The 16050-nt window shown below is 36.6% G+C and overlaps 1 protein-coding gene and 1 pseudogene across 26 annotated transcripts in view; one reads left to right on the top strand and one right to left on the bottom strand.

Annotated features, from left to right (window-relative positions):
* The window catches only part of ADGRL3 (adhesion G protein-coupled receptor L3), an 802670-nt gene that overhangs the window by 102208 nt on the left and 684412 nt on the right, over positions 1-16050 (top strand). The window lies entirely within an intron of this gene.
* LOC121474064 lies at positions 10879-13568 on the bottom strand (annotated as a pseudogene).

Here is a 16050-nt window from a genome sequence, read left to right on the forward strand (position 1 = left end):
TAAAACTTCCAAACATATCTGATACAGGATTAATATGAAACTGGAATGGGCCAGCTTAATGAATGCCAAGCTTAATGTACAATCTATTTTTTGAATAAATCATACAGGAAAATTGCAGAGTGTGTAAATTACACAGCCATCGTAAATCAATATCCTTAGATTGCCCTGCCTTAGATAAGGGGTAGCACTGCAAGGCCATGGCATACTTGAAAGTGCATGAGAGGAAAGCAGTTAAAGTAGGAGAGGAACACCCATTAAGGGAAGGAAATGCTCAGAAAATTATTATAAAAGTTGAGTACACAAATTACACATCCCTGGGCACTGGTTATTTTATGCAGAGTACATGGATGCATGAGAGGACTCGTGCTGGTTTTTACTGTGTGACTGTGGCAGGTTGTTTGAACTGTTTTTGCCTTAATGCTTAAGAACAAGTTCTCTAAATCATAGCATTGTTAGAGTAGTGTCTTAATAAAAATTTTGAACTCCATGAAGCTGCACATCACTGGTCTCTGTTCTCATCTCAACTTGGTACAAGAAAATTAACTTCCATGGAGGATATTGGTAATCTCTTAAAGATTTCACTATGGATCACCTAATCATTTTATTATAAACACAGGTGTTGCCATCCATTTTATGTGTATTGGCTAAAGGAAAAATATTAGGTAGCAATAAAAAGATTATGAGTTTAAAATACAGCTTTTTAAAATATCGTCTACACTGGCAAAACAAGTTTTGTGATGAGATGTGAACACTTTTTTTTTTTTTTTTTTTTTACAAAAAGCCTTTCACAGGATCATATTAACTGCCAAGAAGTTTTGCCAAACAGATTTTAAGGGGAAAATCAGGCTATCCTAACTGTCCAAATGTTTTCTCACGTTTCAAACAAGCAGCTGCTGGGAGTTCCTGCCAGTAGTAAACCTTTCAGGCAGAATGTGAGCAGCTGCCAATCTTGTGTCAATATTTTAAATTCACTTACAACCATCTTAACTGGTGTAAAAATTTCTCTTTTCCCCCCAAAAGGGCCAACAGAGAACTCTCTTTGTTGCTTCGCCTTATTTTCCTCCCCTAGTGGTGAAATATCCAAATAAGCATTTCTGGTAGATACAGAGAGATTTCTTTGAATATGAGGAGTAAGAATAAATCTCAGTGTGTCTGTTGATGAGAAATCTGAAATAATAAAAATACCAACAATAAGAAAAGTGTAAAAGTTGTTATGTACAATATCAGATCAGTGGATACTTAGGTAATGAATTTAGTGCTTATGGCTTGAGTGTGGGTGAGTGTGGGTGTGCATGTTTAAAAGAAGGAAAGTCCAGAATTTTATCTTCAGAAATAAACAGATCAAGATTGGCAAAGACAAGAAATAAATGTCTAGAGGTTAGTTTGAAGGTATTTATTAAATACTGGAGAATAATTGGCCTAAAGGAATTGTCTTTGAGATACTTGAGAATCAGCTGTGCATGGTATCACTGCAGATGTAGATTGAGAGGAAGATTGTGCCTGAGACCAGACTGGATGAACCTTTGTTTCCTAGAATAGGAGGATTTTATTACAAGGGTGATGATAGGTAATTGTGAGGAGACAGTGATGAGGGGGAGCAATGAAGGTTCAGTAAGATGAGAGGGATGCGTAAGAGCCACTCATTTGTTGGGAGAGTGAGAATTTGCCCAGTGCTAAAGATAATAAAGGCAATAAAGTGAAGCCTGTTTGCTGGTGGACACTTGGAAGCAGCTGTTTTAGAATCTGTCTTGTCCGTGTGTGTGTTTTTTTTTTAATTTAAATTAAAAAAATTTTTTCTGTGTGTGTTTTTATCTAACAAATAGTATTGGGAATTTTTATTAAAATTGAGCAGTTTGTGGGGACTGAGTATTGTTTGCTTCTTTTTGAACAACCTTTCACTTTCTCTATTTTTCTTCTTTCTTAAAATTTTTGTTTAGTGTTGAAAAAAGTTCCTTCAGTCATGGATTTCACCTCTAAAGTTTTGTGAATTTTTTATTACTCAGATTTTTTATTATTCCGGTTTTTTATTGTTCATATATATCATCTTGCATATTCAAGTTCCTTAAACACCATAAGACAAAATCCTAATTCACTATTTATTTTAGATTAGGAGATATAACTACAAGGTAATGAGATTTTAAAAACCAAACTTCCAGAATTAGTGTAATGAATGCAAGTAAGGCTATCTTTTAAAGTAGTCATTTTGGAAGACTATACATATTCTAGTGGTGAGGTTATTGCTGAATCATTTTGAAACTTCTAACTGGAATTGTCTTTATAATAAGTAATGGACAGGATTATAAATACTACTGTTTTGCCAAAAACTTATATAAACTATTTTTTCCTATCACTCACCTGGTTTGGCTCAAAATATATTCTGAGTTTTCAAAAAAAAAATTAAATCCACTCCAGAAAAATAGCAACATACCATTACATGTACTATGGATCTCATTGGTACCCTCAAATCATTAGTGATTAATGAATATGAAAATTAATTCTAATAGAGGTGCTAAATTCAAAGAAAGGTTCCAGTGTATCTTTTAAAACTTTTAAAAAAAGTATTGTTTATTTATTCATGAGAGACCCAGGGAGAGGCAGAAACATAGGCAGAAGGAGAGGCAGGCTCCTTGCAAGGAGCCCGATGTGGGACTCGATCCTGGATCCCGGGATCACTCCCTGAGCCAAAGGCAGCTGCTCAACCGCTGAGCCACCCGGGCGTCCCTCTCCTTTTAAATTAGTGGAAACTTTACTGTGTTGCATAAATGTTTTAAAGGCGACTAATAAAAGGAATCACATTCCGTAGTCTGTATAAATTCGAATAAACTTTTAAAAATAGATTATTTTATAATATCAAGTCATGTTACTATTCCAAATTTCTAATTTTTTGTGGTGGAGTTAACACACCAAACATTTGCTTCTTGAGAGAGTAGCTTAGATACTAATTGTGTAGTAGAGCCTGGGGGAGAGAATGCCTTCTCTGAAAGCCCAGCTTGGACCTTTATTTACTAGCTGTGTGGTTTTAGGGGCAAAAATCCCCTCATCTTCCTGTTACTCAGTTTCCTCACCTGTAAATTGGGAATAATAATAGTGTCTCCCTTATAGGTCGTTTTATAGATTAATAACTTAGGGCATGCAAAGTGCTTTTAGGATGATTCCATGCACCTCAAAGCCGTGACCTAAATGTTGACAGTTAAGAAGGTGATTTCTGATACATTTGAATTTATCCCGTCTTTTTTGCCTCACTAGCAAATTTAATAATAAACGGCCCTGTGATTTTCACCTGAAAGTAGTTGTGACAGAAAATGTTTCTGGTAAAGTACTGTTCTAGGACTAAGTCTGTCATTTTCTTTGATTGATTCCTTGGAGTATTATCATTTTATAGTAAAGACCAATTAATTAGATGTATATTCATTTTACCTTTCAGGTGACAGCAGTAGGTGTCTGCAATGTGGGACTTTTAATGTTAGCACAGCTTTCTTTCTCAGGGGGTTAAAATAAGTGATTCTGTGTCCTTAAACGTAGAGGTGAATTTTATGAACAGTTCCACGGAGTACCTCATATACTTTGATTTCCTCATTTAATTAAATAAATGCTACAGAATGCACACCAAGTTCGGATGGTTACATAAAAAAGTGACAAAAAATAAAGATCTCTTAAACCTTGCAGAAATCACAACTTAAATATTTCCAAACACAACACAGAACCTTTGCTCTATTCACAAGTCATCGTGTTCAGTATTAGGAGATGATAATAGGTTGTTTTTTCAAGGGTGTGAACTCCCTTCCTTCTCTGCCTTGGGTAGCAGCTGTGGCTGCTGTGCACAGATGTGACAGTCTCTCCAGGTAAATGAGAGCTACAATGGTATTTGTGTAGCCACTGCTGACAGTTGTAGGATGTTTGTGCAGTGTCCCTCCTACCTTGCTCTTCTGCTGCACTCATTGGGGTAAGGGTTTCACTGTGTGATTGGGTTTGCCCTCAGGTAATTGATTCAATCCTTCCTTCTTATTTTGTAGGGAAATGGAACTGATTTGAATCCAGTAGTTGTGCAGCTCTCAAGGGAATACCCACTGTACTCTGGAGACGAAATTTTCTCTGTTCACTTCAGGTCACGAGGTTTCCAGCTTGTTTGTTTGTCTTACTGGATAAAGTGATTGAATACTGCCCTCCGCCTTTGGGTTATGCCATTGAAAAACCAACTCTTGAATGGCAATGAGCAGCGAGGAGGCCTTAAATTTTTTTTTTTCTTTTTAAGCTGTATTTATACTTGAGGTTTCTTTCTTTTTTTTTTTTTTTTTACTTGAGTTTTTTTTTTTTTTTTTTTTTTTTTACTTTGTGTATTCTCACTCTTGTTTTCCAGTGGATGAATATTTTTTAGCATCTGTATGCTTATTGTTACTTTATCATTTTACTTGTTTTAATGTTCAGGCTTTATTTTAGGAGAAGTTAATTGTGTGTGTTGTGTGTGTGTCATGTGTGTATGTGTGGCTTTCTTGTAACCACATGCTTCTGTGGTTCTGATTGTGTCTGTTTGAAGTAACTCCAAAGGGCGTTGGTATAATTTCTCCTGGGTGTGTCCTTATTGATTTAAATCTCATAAATGAGTATTACTAATACAGTGAGTACTTACTGAAATCCCAGGGCATTTCGGACCTTTGACAGGAAGGTTTTTCTTAAGATAAGAATCACCATGGGGCACCTGGGTCACTCAGTGGTTGACCATCTGCCTTTCTTTGGCTCAGGTCATGTACCTGGCGTCCTGGTTTGAGTCCTGCATCATGCTACTGCAGGGAGTGTGCGTCTCCGTCTACCTATGTCTCTGCCTCTGTGTCTCTCGTGAATAAATAAAATCTTAAGAAACAAAAAAAGGATAAGAATCACCTCAAGAGATTCTATGAGTCCTAGAAGTGAATCACTTTTGACAGTGCTGCACATTGGTGATACTTGCCTTAGAATCATCAGTCTTTGGATATTATTGTTCAAGTTTAGGCAAGGAAATGATTCTGGGTCATATTTATAACTCCTTAAATTATGAGACAAGATTGAATTATTAAATTATGGAGATAAGGTTGTTAAAAAAAAACCACAAGTGTTCTTATCAATTTAAAGCCATATGCCTTGCATAAACCATTTGCGGGAATAATTTAAAGCTCTTCCTTCTTTGAAACAACAGATTTAGTAAATGATTTTTTCAACTACTTTAAGTATATAATAAATAAGATACGGTTTTGTTATAATGCTACGTGAATATCTCCCTTGGAAGATTAAGTTTTAGTCTACATTTGGGCTTTTAGCAGTAAAAGATATGTAGTAGAATTTCTGCATTATCCTATTGCTACAGAACTTATGTAGTGACTTGTACCTCTTCTAAGGAGAGTTTCAGTTTGAAGTACCAAAAACTACGTTACATATGCATTGTTAAATGGAATACGATAGCAACGAGGCCTCCGTTTTCATAAATATGGGTAGTCGATGTAGGAAACACTAGAGTTGGGATGCTCTGGGGCAAACTCTTTCTAAATTATTAGCTTGTATTTACTTTTAGTGACTCTTACTTGAGGAAATGTGGATTCACTCCTATCAGGTCTTCTGATTTTTAAAGAGGATTAGGGCATCTAGGTTTCCATGTGGTCTTTACTAGTTTTTAAATGTTGCCTATATTTCAAACTTTTTTTCCCTATTATTATCTAATAATAATGATTCATAGAAAGAAGAGATAGGCAGTATCTTTCCATAAAGCCTTTTGTTTTTCTAGCTCTCAGATTTGCCTGGGTATAAAAACATTGAGACTTGATTACTGTAAAATAATATGTACACCTCTTAAGTGTTCTCTTCAGTCATTTTTTATAGTTATGTACAACTGTGTAGCTATCACCTAAAACAACATTTAGAATATTCTTATCCCTCCAGAAAGTTCCCTAAGTGCTCCTTCCCAGTCAATTCTCCATACTGCCCTTGTACATCCATTTTCTAGAACTATTTGAAAGGGCAAAGAATTTCTGGTTTTACAGCAGATGAAGCCCAAAGGCTACAACAACCATTGGCAATCTCTATTAAAGAAGACAAAATGAACTCCTTCTTCTAGTCGAGTGAAGGAGGAAAGGAAATGCTTACTCTGTGCTAATAACCACTACATATCCAGTATTGAATCCCTTTGTACTAAAATTCTGCAGTTTCTCAGACATCATTTTCTAGATGCAGGGACTGAGACTCATCGTGAAAAGGCAACTTGCAACAATGTCAAATAGTGGGGAAGGTGAGAATGAAAAACCAGAATCATGGAATTAAAGATTATTTTTCTACTGCAATAAGCCTGGAAATGTACTTTTTGAAAATTAATATAATGATGAAAAATGATTATATATAAGATTACCATGTGATGATGACAACATCTAAGCTGTCTTGATCATTTATTAATTGGCTAACATCATTCTGAGATTGTTTCCAACCTACATTCAAACATATGAGGTAATTATTGTCATTTATATTTCACAGAGCAGGAAACTAGAGATTAGAGGTATTAAGTAACTTGCACAAATTCATGTATCAGATGAATTTTGTAACTGGAATTTAAACAAGGGTCTTTAACTTAAACGACTGTGTTTTTAGGGGCACCTGGGTGACTCATTCGGTTGAACATCCCATTCTTGGTTTCAGCTCAGGTCATGATTTTGGGGGCCTGGGATCAGGCCCGCATCCGGCTCCATGCTTGGCATAGAGTTTGAGAGTCTTTCTCCCTCCCTTGACCTCGCCCTCTGGTCCTTCACCAACCATGCACGCATGGTGTTTCTCTCTCTCCCTCTCTCAAATAAATAAGTAAAATTTTAAAAAAAAAAGCCTATGCTTTTTTATAAAACTATTTTACTTGTTTTGTGTTTTAATGTTACTGATTTTTATCTTGACAAAACTATTCTCGATGAGTTATACTGTGACAAATATGTTCGTGAATTATAGATATTAGTGATATGGACTATGAAAGAATGCAAACAATATTGGTGTTTCCAAAAGGATAGAAACAATGTGGATGAAATATTTTGTAATAAACATAATATTTTTAAAAATTACTTATTTTTTTATTTAAGAGAGCAATGAAAGAAAACAGGGGGATACAGAGGGAGAGGCAGACTTGCTACTGAGAAGGGAGCCCGATCTGGCTCTCAATCCCAAGACCAGAGCTGAAGGCAGATGCTTAATCAACTGAGCCATCCAAGTGCCCCTACATATAATATTTTTAAAAATTTAGACTACAATTAGGGTATATAACATGTACTGAAAAGCGAATTCTATTGTCCAGACACTGGATGATTAGCAATTTAATATTTTGTCCCATTGGTTGGGACAAATTAATCACACTCTTCTGTTTCATTCACGGATCAATTGGGAATTAAGTTCAAACTGTTACTTTTAGAATCATCAAAGCTAATTTAAAGAATGTAGCTTCGTCGAAAAAGCAAGATTTCTGACTCCATCCCCTGAAATAGCCTCACGGTAGGTAGCCTCACAAATAGGTAGTATTTGTGGAGAGAGAAGCTGGAGAATCTAGATCTCCTTGAAGAAAGCAAGCATAAGACTTGTTCTAATGAATTTGTAGTGAGAAGAAAAGGATACTTATGGGCATGCAGATCTGTGAAAGAAAAAACAAAAACAAAAACAGGAAAGGCCCCGGAGAAAGGGAAAAGACTCTGGCATTAGGGACTCTGCTCTGATTGACTCTGATTCACTGAATACTAGCCTTGTGCCAATTTTTCTACTCCTTTGAGGGGAACAAATACGAGATTGAAAGAACAGGGTCTCCTGCTCTCCTGACACTGCTCCTAAGTGTGAAAGATTGTGATAGAACAACGCCACTGCCCAGGAAGGTGTTGTGAGTGGAAGCAGAGAGAAGGGGCCCATCTGTGTTCATTGCTGCTCATGGCTTTCATATACCTTGACGTATCATTATGAGTGACCTTCAGGTGTTTGTGTATTTATATTCTAGAGTTCTTAAGACTTCCATAGGGGACACTTAACTATGCTTAACTTATTTATTTGCTTAAGACTGCTGCTAGTGTGTTAATTTACCCTTGCACCATTACTGCATTTGAGATTCACGATAAAATAAAAACTATTAGTGAAGGCATCAGTCAGTAATAAAAATAAGGTCTGCAAAACTTGTACTTTAATTAAAAATGGAGGCTATTGAAAATGAGAGATTAATGGAGTCATAAAGTAGAAAAATTAAAATGCATATGCAAAACCAAATGGAATAATAGTTCTGAAGGTTTGCCGTGTCTTAAAAGGGTCTCTGAAACCTTCCTCTCCTCATTAAATTACAATTCTGAAGGTCATGAAGCCAAGGAGGAGAAATTTGCCCAATCAACATTATCGAGTTGATGATAAGAGTATTACAGTTTACTGTCTTATTTAAAAAGATAATATAATGGAAAACAAAACTATTTTGGCTTTCTATTTTATGTTTCTTTTCTTTATAATAACGTAAAATATTCTTCATTTATACTTTGCCTCATATGTTGACAAAAGCATACTCCTTTAAGTTATGTGGCTCCAAAGTAAATTTTATTTATTATGTATTTATTTTTTTGCCAAAGTAAATTTTAAAAGATCAGGAATTTATTTTGAGTCATGAAAATGTAAAGCTTTATTTTTTTAATTTTTTTTTAATTTTTTTTTTTATTATTTATTTATGAGAGTCATACAGAGAGAGAGAGAGAGAGAGGCAGAGACATAGGTAGAGGGAGAAGCAGGCTCCATGCACCGGGAGCCTGACGTGGGATTCGATCCCGGGTCTCCAGGATCGCGCCCTGGGCCAAAGGCAGGCGCCAAACCGCTGCGCCACCCAGGGATCCCAAATGTAAAGCTTTAAATGTTGCTCATTTTTTAAAAAAAGATTTTATTTATTTGACAGAGAAAGAGAGAGAGAGCGAGCGCACTCACCCAAGTGCATGAGCAGGGGGAAGGGGCAGAGGGTGAGGGAGAAGCAGGCTCCTCACTGAGCAAGGAGCCCAGTGTGGGTTCCCAGGACCCTGGGATCATGACCTGAGCCGAAAGCAGACACTTCATCCACTGAGCCACCCAGGCTCCCTGTAATGTTGCTCATTTGTAATTCATTTTCCAGAGAGGAGAAAATGTGGAGGAAGAAAGGAACTCCTATCTGTCCATTACTTTTCTGGAAACCTATTTGAATTCAGTAAATTAAGAGACCGTGTGATCTACTATGTGGTTGAGTATCTTAGGTCACATCTCATACCCTAATTTGGCTCTGCCACAGTTTCATCGTGAGGACTTTTTGCATCTACAGATTAAAATACAGAAGAATCACCACTGGGGTTTGTTACTGTCATCTTATGTACTCATTGTCTATATGTGAAAATTAGCAAGACACTTGCTTCCACCATAATACTTCCATATTGCTATGTAGCAAGGATCATTTCTCATACTTAAAAATCTCGTCCTTATGTGCACAACTTTCTTAATAAATCATGTGTACATAGCAGTGTCTTTAGATAAAAATAACAACCTCATGCCTTTTTAGAGAGGTTAGAAGCAAAAGGAGATAGATTGCTGGTAATTTCATTAGTTCATAGTATTGCTTTTTAGGTATTTTTGCCAATAGGCCTACAATAAATAGATGGCCATTCTCCACAGAAATTTCTCTACCACAGTCTTCCACCTCCCAAAATGAAAGATACGACTTGGTTGTCCCATAAATCATCTTTCCAAGAAAGCAAGCTGTTCTTGCAATATGATGGCAGATGGAGCAGCTTTTTACCAGTGGGGGGTTTTGTTCTCTGCTGCCAAGGATATTGAAGAAAGAAGGAATTATGCTAATTTATCTGTTTTTCTCCTTTGCAAGCAATTTTACATATATCAAGAACTCATTTTGGGATCTGAGTTATTATTTTTTGGCACTTGGCACAAATTGCTGAATGTATATATACTGTTTAACCTTTAAACATTAGATATGAATGCAATATACTGTTAAAGGGTCTTCTGCTTGTCAAATTTCAATAAGTCATGGGAAGGTTAAGATCTAGAAAACATTCCAGGTAGTCTCACTGCCCAGTTTCTAAGATCATGTGCAGATTATGAGAGCTCTTAGAAAAATAGAGACTTTCCTTCTCCTGGATAAAACCTAATAAATGGAAATATATAAAATGGACCAACTCTTATTCTAATGAAACATTCAAAGATTATTTATTAAATGACCAGGTTTATAGAAGAATAGAGTGCTGAGGCTCTTGGTAAACTATACCTACAGTATTGGCTTCTGATATATGTACAAATAGTTTTGCTGTCTCTCCTGACTTTATACAATGGCTGCTTAAATGAAGAATCTGCTTTCCCCTGTGAAGAATACCGATTTTCCATTCTTTGCCAAGGGCATGGGTTATTCCAGGGTGTAGTCAAGTGACCAATCCATTGGGATATATAATTATAGCCTCCACTTTGGTGCCTTCAAAGAGAATATCTTGTGAGAATTATTAGTTTTCTCAAGCCGTCACACATGTATTGAAATTGCAAGATCAAATCCAAAATCCTTTGAGCTTTTTTGGAATGAAGATAGCATGTGAAAATGATGAGCATCCTCATTACAATTACTACTTTCTAAGAAACCCTTTTTCCATGCCCTCTAAGATCAGCTTAATTTTTTTTTTTTTTTAGAGTTCCTTTGTTCCCTTTTCTTTCATCTGCTGCTTTTTACTTGTCCCACTTCAGGGGAAGATAATTGAATCACCTCAGGCTGAGTGCTTGTGGACCCTACAAATTTAATGCCTCTAAATAAATTATGCATGTTCTACAGGAGTTAGAAAGAGTGGAATGGGTATATTCTGGTCTAGGTTGTGACTTCAGATGAATAGTTAATGTCTTAGATGTCTTGTATTATTCTGATAGAGAAGGGAAAAAGGATATCCGGATCTTAAGCAAGGACATTCTACTTGTGCCAAATTTCGACTTTAGGTATCTCTTCTGCTTTGTGAGCTTCTTATTCTGACTGCTGAATGATGCTGACAAAAAACAAAAACAAAAAAAAACTCAGAAAGCAACCTACAATTTGTAGGGTGTAATTCTGGATAATATGGGCTATTTGCAGTTATGAGTGAAAGTTTGAACCCAATAAAGATTTGTTTGTATCTAGTGCATGTATCTAGTGCTTGTCTCTAGTGCATGTCAGGTGATTTGCTTGGGCACTTCTCTAAATCATGATTTGTAGACCCAGGTTGTTTCCATTTTGTTATTATTCTTTCCAGAATATATGGCTTTTAATGTGGTGGTAGTTCAAAAAGAGCTAGAAGACCAGAGCTATATTTTGAGGGACTGCCCACATTTATTAAGGTGTTGAATGAACTTCATTACCTCTGCCCATAGTTAGGGCTCCTATTAACTCATTTGACAATATCTATGCTTTTGCCTTCAGAGCAACTTTCAAATCATGTCATACACACCTAGATACTTTAGATGTCTTAGTGTTCATAAAACATTATCAAAATTTTAGAAAGAGAAGAAGAAAGTAGAAGGAATGACATTATCAGACTTCAAGATTTACTATAAAGATACAGTAATTAAGACGGTATGGTATTGGTGAAAGAATAGACAATTTTTTTGTTAAAAGAAAATGGAAGAGGAAAGAGTCCAGAAGTAGACCCTCACAAATATAATCAACTCATAATCCACAGAGGAGCCAAATCAATTTAGTGAAGAAAAGTCTTTTCAACAAATGGTATTGCAACAACTGGATATCCATGTGTAAAACATAGGAAGCTAGAAACACCAAATCTTTCACAAAAATTAACTCAATAAATAGATAAAAGACAATGTATAGCTCAAGACTATAAAACTCCTAGAAGACAACATTGTATAAAATTTAGATGAACTTGAGTTTTAGTGAAGACTTTTTGCAACAGGTGAGACACAGTCTATGAAAGAAAATAAATAGGACTTCATTAAAATTAAACATTTTTGCTCTGTGAAAGGCATTGTTAAGGAAAATGAAAAGTCATAACACCTATCTGATAAAAGACGGATATTTAGTGTATACGAAGGATTCATAAGAAGAACAACAATGCCCTTAAAAAGTGGGCAAAGGATCTGAACAGATAACTTACTAAGGAAGGAATGCAAATGTCAAAGAAGCATATGAAAATATGCACAGCACCATTGGTAACTAGAAAAGAGTAAATTAAAACAACAAGATACCACTGCACACTTACCTGAATGACTAAAACTTAAAACACAGACACCAGCCAATGTTGCCAAGTATATGGAGCAATAGACGCTCTCATTGCTGATGAGAATGCATGATGATACAACTACTTTGGAAGACACGTGTGGCAGTTTTTGTTTCTGTTTTTAAGGTGTTTATTCTTTTAAAAGTTTTATTTATTTATTTTTAATAATCTCTACACCCAACCTGGGGCTCAAACTCATGATCCGAAGATCAAGAATTGTATGCTCTTCCAACTAAGCCAGTCAGGTGCCCCAGGATGGCAGTTTTTTTTTTTTTTTTTTTAATAATCTTACATATGATTTAGCAATCATGCTCTTTGGTATTTATCCGAATGTTGAAAACATATGCAATCTGCACTTGAAGGTTTATAGAAGCTTCATTCATAATTGCCAGATATATTGGAAGATGTCCTTCAATAGGTACATGGATAAACAAACTGTGGTATATCCAGACAAAGGCCTATTATTCACAGATAAAAACAAAGGAACTATTGGCATTAAAAGACCTGGAGGAATGTTACATGCATATTCTTTTTTTTTTTTTACATGCATATTCCTGGTGAAGAAGCTAGTTTGATTCCATACTATAATTCCAACTATGTGACTTTCCATCCTCCCTCCCTCCCTCCCTCCCTCCCTCCCTCCCGGTGGTTGACATCTTTATTGCCTTGGAGGTGGGGGCAGGTGTTCAGGATCTCTTGGTGGGGCAGGAGCTTCCTCCTTTTCACCATCACAGGCTTCTGGCTGCTCAGAATGGCACTGGCCCTGCAAATGGCAGCCATGCATAGATCTGGACGGTACTTGTTCTTGCAGATCATGTGTCTGATTCTGTGAAGGCTAGCCCAGAAATTCTTGTTAATGGTGGTCCACTCATAGGAGGTGGCAGGTTTTCGCTGGCCAGATCTTCTCATGCCTACCACTATACCTTTGCTTTATGGCCTGCAGCTCCGCACCATAGTCTTGCATCGAATTAGCCCATCGTAGGGAAGGAATTATGAGCCTTCAGGTTCCTGGGTTTGGTGCTGTATGTCTGCTTGTTCGTCTTGATCAGGAAGCTGGAGCAGTTGCACAAGACCATCCATTGTAGGTGGGTGAACATGGCAGCAGCTCTTCTCACTACAATGGCTGGAGAAAGAAAGAGTCCAAATATGTGGAATTTTTGGGAATGGAAAACTTGAGAGATAGGAAGAAGATGAGTGGTTGCCAGGGACTTATGAGAATGAGAGAAAGATGGACAGTTGGAATACCAGACAGATTTTAGAGCAGTGAAACTGTCTGGTAGTACACTAATTTTGATGTGTGTCCCCATAAACTTGTTAAAAACTGTAGAATGAACAGTATGCAGAATGAACCCTAATGTGAACTATGGCCTCTAGTTAATAATTAACATTTGCTCATTAACTATAACAAATATATCCTACTAATGGGGTGAAATAGTTATAATAGTTATAAGGGAACTCTATACTTTCTGCTCAAAATTTTTTATAACCCTGAAACTTTCCTATAAATAAGTGAATTATTTAAACAATTTAAACACATCTGTTATTTCTCCTTATTGTAGCAGATGAACTTGTCCTTTTCTTTATTGTGTAAGAACGCACCTAGCACATTTCTGAGTGTGTCCATCTTTTGCCATGTAGTAATCTTTTGGGCACTTTACCTTTCCCACTTGCAGGAGGTGAGGACTTTCTCATTGGAAATTTAGCTCCTTGTTAGCTCCTTGGAAAATATTAGTTTTGCAGCAGATTCCAGGCAGTTTATTCAAGCCCAGTGGTTCTCAACAGGGCGGGGCAAGGGGTAGTTTTGCTTTCCAGAACACATTTGACAATGTCTGGAAACATTCTTTGTTGTTATCATTGAGGTGAGAGATAGGCAATGTGTACTCCTGGAACCTATGAGACGAGGTCAAGGATGATGCTAAACATTTTGTAATGCATAGGAGAGCCTCCTGCAGCAAAGAAATATCCATTCCCAAATGTCAGTAGTACGATAGTTAAATTCTGCTTAGCCTCCCTGTTTTTCACGCTTTGTTGGAAATGGAATGTATTATCATCTTCATCACTCATTAATTCAGTCATTGGATACTTATGAGGTAACTGCTGCAATAAGAACTTGTAATAAATGTTTTTAAGTGCAAATACATACATGGGAGCTTGATCCAACCTGGGGTATCAGGAAACTCTACCTAAGGAAGGGATCTTTAAGCTGAGATTTGAAGGGTAAGGAATAGTGAAAGTTATTAGGCCTGGGGAAGGGAGTGGAGGGAAGAGTGTGCAAAGCAGAGCTAACACTTTCTGAGACTGGTAAGGATCAAGTCTGCCTTCTCAAGAGGAGGACCTGTTCAGTTATTACCTGAGATAATTCACAGGTGCCTTGTCCCACACCCTTACTTCTGATTTGATATCTGGTCCATGGTTGACTATGGATAGTATTTGATTCCTTACCCCAATTCCAAGACACAGAATTAATAACTGTGCTTTATAGGTCACCCCATACCATCCACAGGAGTTGGGTGAAAGGTCTGATGTACAATCTAAACTAGCTGCAAATTCCCTTGTGGGGAACCTTGGGATATTAGGCAAGGGCTCTGTATAAAGCCCTCTTCCATGACATTAGGGACTATGCCTCCAAAGACAGTGTTCAAAGTGTAGTTCAATCATGATAACTACTGAGTAATGTGTGTAATTGTTGAATCACTACATTGTAAACTTGAAACTAATATAATATTGTATATTAGCTGTACTGGAATTAAAATTAAATAAAGACAAATAAATGAAAAGTAATTCAATATATGCCTTAAAAAAAAAAGGTATTATTCAAGTAATCCCAAAGGAGGTGCTACAGAAGCAAGGAACCAGGATGGGCTTGGTCTTAAGTCTTGGCTTTCTCTTTCTTTCTCTTACTGGCAACTTCTGGAAATCATGAAAGAAGACTAGGAACCAAGAGACATAGCAGGAGCCATACTTGATTGGCTTGTATGGGGCTTTGATGGCTGTTTTGTCAAATGGCCATAGAACCATTTTCAGATCATGACTGGTGTTTTGTCAAATGCCATAGAACCATTTTCGGATCCTTCTCAGTCTTAGTAATGAGTTCTCAAGATGGCATCACTTGTAAGTTCAATGTTAAATGAACTTAGAGAATAAGTTTGTCTCATTTCTCCCCATTTTGCAGATGTGTATCACATATAAAAATACAGCTCTGAAGTCTCATACTTTAGTCTCTCATTTGCAGGTCTTTATTGAGAGCATCTACTGTGTGCCAGAACTGATGTGCTGGGACGTAACGGTAAATGAAAATTTATCTCTGCTCTCGTGAAATTTAATTCTATTTGGGTGGGGGGATAGACTATGGAAGAATTATAAATAACTTATAGAACAGAGCAATTTCCAATAGTGCTAAATACATTTTAAATGGTACAAATACAGAAATACAAAGCAATCAGGGAATGCTCACTGAGGCTCCATTAAGGGGTAAGATTTAGGATGAGACCCAAATGACAAGAAAGAGGAAGCCTCTTGAAGAACTGGGAGAATAGCAGATGCAAGAGCCTTCAAACAAATCTGCCTTATTTCAGAGGCAGAAAAGGCCAATTCAGTTGGCATTTAGTATGGCAGGCCAAGTGGGATAAAATGTAAATTTAGAAGATATGGTAGGTCTGAATTATGTAGGGTCTTAAAATGCCACAGTAAGAAATTTAGATTTTTCTTCTACTTGTAAATCAGTTTAGATAGTTATAAGAAGGAAGAATAATAGATCTCATTTACCTTGTAAAAGATCATTCTGGTTACTAGACAAATAATGAACTGGGGGTGAGTCGGGAGTAAA

The sequence above is a fragment of the Vulpes lagopus genome, chromosome 12 (genome assembly GCF_018345385.1).
Source record: "Vulpes lagopus strain Blue_001 chromosome 12, ASM1834538v1, whole genome shotgun sequence".
Taxonomy (NCBI): Eukaryota; Metazoa; Chordata; class Mammalia; order Carnivora; family Canidae; genus Vulpes; species Vulpes lagopus.